The sequence below is a fragment of the Grammomys surdaster genome, unplaced genomic scaffold, assembly GCF_004785775.1.
Source record: "Grammomys surdaster isolate TR1022 unplaced genomic scaffold, NIH_TR_1.0 212723, whole genome shotgun sequence".
In the NCBI taxonomy this organism is placed as follows: Eukaryota; Metazoa; Chordata; class Mammalia; order Rodentia; family Muridae; genus Grammomys; species Grammomys surdaster.
This window is the reverse complement of record NW_021624219.1, coordinates 1-7,779: the sequence shown is the minus strand read 5'-3', so window position 1 is coordinate 7,779 and position 7,779 is coordinate 1. Positions and strand designations below refer to the sequence as shown.

Here is a 7,779-nt window from a genome sequence, read left to right as displayed (position 1 = left end):
TATAACTATGCACAGAAAACTAGAGGTTCTGGGTCTTTTTTTTTTTTAAAAAAGAAAATGTGTCAGAATTTCACATAAATGTTTTAAACATCCAAATACTCAAAGCTATTAAGTTCACTGGATGGCAAGCCTTTTCTTATCGCTATGACTTTCACATGCAGGAGCCTTTCAGAGTTTTAAAGATGAACTTCCTTCTGTCAGGGTGTAGGCTTTCACAATTGCTCAGAAACACACAAGATGTGAGCCGTTCCTCCTACGTACTCATGACCACCAATCCCGTCCTTCCTTGACTGAAGTCTGAGCCAGTGGGAAGCTTTGGGTTGGGGGAAGGGACGGGGTAGATCAGCCAGTCTACAAGGCCCTAAAAAGTTTTACAGAGAGGAAAAAAGGAACGACCACTAGACTGTAAAGCCTGAGTTTATGTTCTATTGAAAACAAAACAAAATATCAGATGAAAACTTCATTACATTCTCAAGACTAGGAAGAAAAAAGAAGATACATACCGCATCTGTGATGTGGATTTCATACACCCTTTGGAATGTCCTGCGCTCAAAGAAGACAAGTTTGCCACTGCCACATCCCCTTTGAACAGAGGTACCAGTAACTATGAGTTTATCATCAGGGCTGAAACAGCAGTCGGTCCTACACACAGAAAAGCTGATAAGTAAAAACTCAAGGCTCAAAAACAGCGGGGCAGCAATAATGAGTGAATTAAAAACACACAAACATTCCCACCAAAGAACTAATGCCTAATGCAACTATCATCAGCATCATAACTAACTGGCTGGGTCATCACAATAATGCTATAAGGTTGGTGTTCTCCACACGGACTAATGAGGAAGCTAACACAGAGAAGTTAAATAAGCCTTGTCCAGTGGCACCAGAATGATACTTCTGGGGTTCAAATGTAGGCAGTCTGACTGCAGAATCTTTGCTCTTAGCTTCCACATTATGATATGTTTAATGTAAAATGAATGTGACAAACGTTCAATCCAGAGTACCCACAGACAGACAGACAGACAGACAGACAGACAGACAGACAGAACTGAGAAAGTCCTGGCCACTCTTAAGAACTACCTGCCCTGCCCTCATCACCACTATCACCTTCCAAAAGTCAGTGACATCAAGTCAAGCCTTGTGACAGAAGAAAACTGCACTGTGGGGAACAAGCTGGTGTCTTTGATGCTATGGCTTCATTTTAGGAGTCATGGCCACTTAATCATGAATAATCTACATTTTATTCAAAGAAGTTATGTAGTAGGCACTGTTTTAGCAGGTGTGATGGCTCAAAAGCTCTTGTGTCTATTCTAAGCTGAGGTCTGTTGGTGGGTTTGTTATCAGCCGACAATGCCACAGGCGGCGGCTGGCTAGAGTGGGCGTGCTGCTACCGCAGTGTCTCTATTTGATGTTTCTATTACCTTCATACCCTCCCTGTTGGTCATTATTTAAAACAGATGTAAAGTTTTGCCTCCTCCAAAATAGAAACCGTTTCCTAGGCACCAATTATAGGACTTAGAGGTTAAATCCCACCTCAGCTGCCTCAGAATAATCTCTGCTTCAGTTGCCAAACTTAGTAGACTGGAGATAAAGTGTTTGGTTATTCCAGACAAGACAGTGTGAATGACACAAGGACCTCTGTGTACACATAACACAGATATACAAAAATATATACAAAAATCATGGACAAATAGACATCAGTTGCCCCCAAAACAAATATGGGAAGTTAAAAAGAAAAAAAAAAAAACACTTCTCAAGTCCCTTCCCTAGAAAATTTAAAATGATCGATGCAAGGTAACATTAAAGCAATTTCTTTTCTATTCTTTTATTCTAACTAAATAAAAAATACGCTACTTGTGGGGCTGGAGGAATAATACAGTGTTTAAAAGTACTGCTGCACTTCCAAAGGACCCAAGTTTAGTTCTGGTACCCCTAGGATAGCTCACAACCATCTGTTAACTCCAGTCCCAGGGGATCTAATGCCCTCCTCTGGCCTCCTCAGGTACCAGGCACACATGTGGGACACAGGCATAAGAACAGGCAAAATATTCACACACACACATTAAAAACTTAGAAAAGATAATACAACTTACATTGGGAACAAGGTAGGAAGGTCTGAGGCTGAAAATAATGGTTTATTAAATTGCCGGACATCCCATAATTTTAATGTATCATCACCTAATTGAGGATAAAAGAGAAAGAAGACAAGTGAATTTTGTACAAAAGATCTTGTGTCAGCTTAAGGTTTGCCCAATAGCGATAACTCTATAGAAGGGGGGATGGGAAGAAGTAAAGAAAAGCGGAGAGAGGGGAAGGAGGGAGAACCCCATGCACCTAAGTACATTTTCCTTTTAATTGTTTAGGGGGTTGGAAAATGCACTAATAGTTGCAAAAATAGTATAAAATTATCTGATAGTAAGTTATCCTCCCAGCAATTATTTTCTGGATTGATTAGTGTCTGTCAGCAACTCTGGAGAATGTACACAAAGCACTACATTGGAGCAGATGGTAGCTCCCCATGCTATGCTGAGTATAACCTGCTTTCTTGGGAGGCCTTAATTTCAGAACCAGCAGGACTGAAAATAGTTCAGCTCACAACAGATTATTTTTCCCATTAGTATGTGGGCAGAACGCTCCATCAACACAAATGATCTAGGCCGAGTCACTCCTTGCTCCTCAGAGTAATCCTACTTGTGGCTATTACTCTTCACTTTGCTGGGAAAGTAGAACTTTCCATGCTTTTTAAAGAGTAATGAATAGTCTTTTAAGAATATTGTTTTTATATTTCTATAGAGCTACTCAGACACCCTTGACTAGAACAAGAGCCAAGCTCGAGAAATGTCTTTGCTACCTTTGTCCCCAATGCCCATAGCCTAAGACTGGCCTCAGCCCTTTGGGTCCCATAAGGAATCAGGATCAGCTCTAATTGAGAATGGGGACTTAATAAACTCCTTCTGTCCCCAGGGACTCTTCCTCTGAAACCTGACTTTGGGCAGGGACTAATCCATAACTGGTTGAACTCACAACTTTGTACTCTTAAGAACGTCATAAAATTCACCTTTGGAATGTTACCGAATTGTCACAAGTGAGTTCACAGAAAAATCCTCCGCCATGCCCCATACTGTATCGTTCACAGGCTGCCTCAGTTGTTATTCCTCCCCCTCTACTAACACACTGTCTTACCCATGTGAAATGCATATAGCAAACACCAGGAACAACCAACATCCAACCAGATGAGTATATATAAGCTGACAATTCAATAATATAAAATAAAACATAGCATTTAGATACTAGAAACTCTGCCAGCAATTCTAAACTGTACTAGTGTTTAAACTCAGAAGAGGAGCACACACTAATGGTTGACAAACAGAGGGTTTGAAATACTAGGCACGGAACGATAGAGTAAGAGAGAACAAATAAAGGAATGTAGCTGAGTAGGTGGATATACATTTGTGTATCAACCAGCATCTGAAGGAAACAGGGAAATTAAGAGTTTGAGGCCAGCCTATTGAGTTCCCAACTGAGCTAATTGTAAAGACCCTGACTCAAAGAAACCACGGTTTATAGATGTGACTCAGTGGTAGAGTGCTTGCCAAGAATGTATACACAGAGAATAAAAAAATGTAAATGATCATTTACAAAAGCCCAAAGACCAAGGCAAAAGCCAGACACAAGTTCCTATTAAATTTGATGCTAAAAAAAAACTAAATGAAAAAACATATAATTTATAAATTTTCATTGGTAATTTTTTATATTTGTTTCTTTATGCATATATGCACTTATTTATTTACTGCATGTATGTACAAGAACATGCCTAAGCTTGCATGTGGAAGTCAAAGGACAACTTTGTGGAGTTATCTTCTCCTTCCATCACAGGAGCTCTAAGAACTGAGTGACCTTCGTTAATAGGCATGACAGCAAGCACTTTAACTGCTGAGCCATCTTGCAAGTCCAATTAGTAACTTTTGATGCAGACAATGTTGCCTAGTTGAAAACAAATTTTAATAATAATAGTAATAATAATAATAATAGTAATAATCAGACTGACAAAGGCATATTAACAAAAACAGAGTTCCACTAAGCCTTGAGACGTTAGTGTGACATGTTAGGGGTTAAAAATATCTTCTTATATGAGAGAACACATAGAAAGAGCTGTTCACCTACCTCCACGAGAGGCAAGGACATTACCATCATAGGAAAAAGCCACACAGGAAGTGTCTGTGCCCGGGTCATGAGCCTGTTTATAGTGGAATTTAGGGTGAACCTGTAAGTAAACACAAGCAATGTGTTATCTTTTCTATATTTAGTTGTGACTAATTTTGTTGAAAGAACATTTTATTTTATCATTCAGGAAATTATATACATCTTAGCTGGAACCCAAATTTCACCTGATTATAGTTTTGTTCCTTTAAAAAAAAACTAAAAGGCTTTAGCAAATTTTACTTGCTTTAACAAAGTCCTAACAGGAGACTTTTTTTTAAAATCAAGGCCCAAATAACATAAAATAACAACTATTTTTGTATTATGCTTTTGAAGCTATTGGGATCGTTCCCCACATTATCTGAGAGATATCAAATAACCATATTACTTATTTAATACAAAATGCTCATTTTATTTCTAGTATACTCTAGACACGGTGCACATAGTTGTGATCCTTGGACAAGCTAATGTCTCTATTTATTGTGGATGGTGGTAATGGTGGCAATGGCGAGGACAGTAAGTCTCACACAACGCTTAGCATATCCTAGGCACTGCATCTGCAATGTCATTCACAGAGTCTTAAAGGTATCAACTTCTGAATGTCTCAGTCATGGTAGCATCAAGAATGAGAGAGTTTTCATCCAATAGCTTCTTGAGTTCAGTGTCTGTCCCTCCCCGCCCAGCCCCCCAGTATTGGGAGGCTGAGTGAGATCCTGTTTGAAAAACAAAATAAAATAAACAAAAACAACAATTCAAATGGCAAAAAGCCCTCAAAATGCTGAAAACAAATAGGCATGGAATCGAATATTTTAAGTAGAGAAATCTAAATAAATTAAAGAAATGAAAATGGGGAAAAATTATTAGCGAATACTGGTTCTAGAGCCAGGATGGTTTGCAAGCTTACTAGCCTCAAGTGTGAACCTGGCTAGGCTGCTCATTCTACTTACCAGTATACTGATCTTTAAGCGCCATTCCTATGCCTTTCCATCATTTATCCCAAGTCACTAGGATATCAAGTCACACTGAACCTACTAGCTAGCTCCCTGCCTTGTGTCGGAGTCATAGGCTTAAGAAAGCTAAAGTGGATACTACTTCCCAAAAAGATGATAAAATGCAACTATGCTGTCTAGACACATATTCTGAGAGTAAGAGGAAGCAAGCACTAGGTTATCTCACAAAACAGGCTTACTGACATGTGACTGATCCGCTGTCTCTCTTTCTAAGATTTCCTACTTCCTTAGTAAGTAGCAAATCTCTTCTCACTAGAATCTATTTTCAAGTGTCATTGTGAGCAAACAGTTATTTCCAACACATGTTTGAGTTGTCCTAGGGTGCTCAGTAGTGCCCCAATTGGTAGACAGATGTCATCAAAAATGAACTGCATGGAATGACTGTCATCATACATGCAAAGCAATGGGAAGAAACCCTGTCTACAAGACACTACTACTGGATGGTTACTGCTGAGTTTCATTGACATTCTGAATAGACAAGATAGGACTGCTTCAACAACTTTCAAAGAGGGCAACTCTTGCAGCAGCAGAGCGAGCATTGAGCAGTGTACACATTTACAGAGCTCTAGAGATAATCTGTCATTCTCTGGTCAGGGCTCTATCTTGGAAACTCTAGGACCCTGACACATAACTGGATATTTGGCTAAGTATCTTATTAAAAGAGGGTTCTATAGATACCCTGCCCCCAAACTCCAGGGCCCCTCTGCTTAAAGACTCATGTCTAGGAAGATCAAGAATGTTTTGTGTCCTATAAGATGCTACAAATGTCATCCCACAATGAGACAGCAAATATTTCTAATTAGGATCTGCCCCGGCCTCCTATCTTAGCTGCTAAATCAATAGGTAGGATTAAATCTCAGTATTTCTCAACTAGGGAAGTGTTGAGTCCAATAATGGAGAAACTAAAAGAGCTGTTGGCTAGCAGCTAGTGGCAGGGGTCATGGCATGTCTTGATTCTGGATTTGGAAGATGCTTAGTCAGGGGAGCTGGGATGCAGGACTAGATAAACACTAGATAAACAGTTCTTTGTGTTAGGCTCAGGTTGGGACCTCCACATTGAGTCCAAAGACTCTTTCATTCCTTCCTTCTTTCCTAAGGGCCTGGGTCACCATCTGTACTTGAAGACTATCAGCCTCATCTGGCTGCTTTCCCAGTTTTTCTTCATTGTCATTTTGGCAATAGATTTCTTTACTGTCTAACCCTGCCCTGGCATCTGCTTCCTAAAGAATCATAATATACACAGACATTAGGGAACAATACAAGCAGAGGTTAGTAAATGCATGCACTCACTGCCTTACTGCTTTTGGAACTCAGTCAATGCGAGAACAAACATTCATTACATCCTAGCTGATCAGAGACATGCCCTCAGCTCTCCCCTTAACACAATGGTTCTCATGATGTAAATATCTGATATGTGGGATATCTGATATGTGGCCCTGTGAAAGGACCATTCAACCCCAAAGGGGTCACGATATTTACATCATGATTCAGCACAGTAGCAAAACTAGAGTTATGAAGTAGCCATGAAAATAGTTTTATGGTCGGGGGTCACAACAACAAATAGTACTGTATTAGGACAGTTGAGAACAACTGCCTTAACATCAAGATGAGTGAGCCATCCTAAACCTCATAGCTCTGATTTAACATCTAGCTAAACACAGGTCCGATACTCAGCCTGGAAGAAACCAGCCATGCTGGCCCAGACAAGTACTGTATGGTGTCACATAATTTTCTCAGAATTCAACATTCTACCAAACAATATTCATCATAAACTAGTTCTGTTTCCCTTCAGTTCAACTTAACTCTACTTCACTATGCCTTGTACTTTAAATAACCATGGCATCCTTCTTTTGTCTGTTTTGTGCCTACCTATGGGAGTAAGAATTCACTCTAGCAATGTTTGTTAACTCTGGCCATGGTTAGCTTCAGACAACCATTGTCTCTAGACAATGTAGTTTGTTTCCAGTGATTACAGCCATTTCTTTTATACATTCTTTGATATCAGGTTAATATAATGCATTACGGATGATTAAAAAGTGAGAGAAGAGACTGCTTGGAGACAGCTCATCCGAAGACATGGAAGGATTCACCATACATGCTTTTCTTTATGGTACTAGATAAACTTTCCCCCATATTTCTTTTCTTTCAAGTAAGTCAGAGGTCAATTATTTCTTTCCCAAGCAATACATATGAACTTCGGTAACCCCAATGAGACTCTTAGAATACAGCATGTTAACCTACTTCATGGTACTTACTCTCATAGAGCAAAACAAAGTTTGAGCACATAAACTTTTGAGCACGGGAACAACTTGACAGGTGTCCAAGTTTCTGAGTTCTTCAAATAAAGATAGCTATATTCAATACCATGATGCTTTTCCTGTGTATTTTCCCTTCTCTTTTAGTTACCTATTGCTATGTCTAACAAGAAGCAACTTAGGCAATGGAGGACTTGTCTTGGCTCATAATTTGAGAATACAGCCCATCATGGCAAGGAAGCTCATGGTGGCAGGAGCAGCTCCAGGTACGGCAGCTCCCAGGTGAGGCAGCTCCCAGGTGAGGTACTTCACAGGTG

The 7,779-nt window shown here is 39.7% G+C and overlaps 1 long non-coding RNA gene across 1 annotated transcript; it reads right to left on the bottom strand.

The window, feature by feature from the left end:
- Nucleotides 1-509: 509 nt before the first annotated feature.
- Nucleotides 510-4,351, bottom strand: LOC114615979. The gene is made up of 3 exons (XR_003710561.1): nt 4,162-4,351; nt 2,091-2,175; nt 510-642 (listed from the first exon to the last, which is right to left on the bottom strand). It is a non-coding gene; the product is annotated as an uncharacterized LOC114615979 (long non-coding RNA).
- Between the last annotated feature and the right edge of the window lie 3,428 nt (nt 4,352-7,779).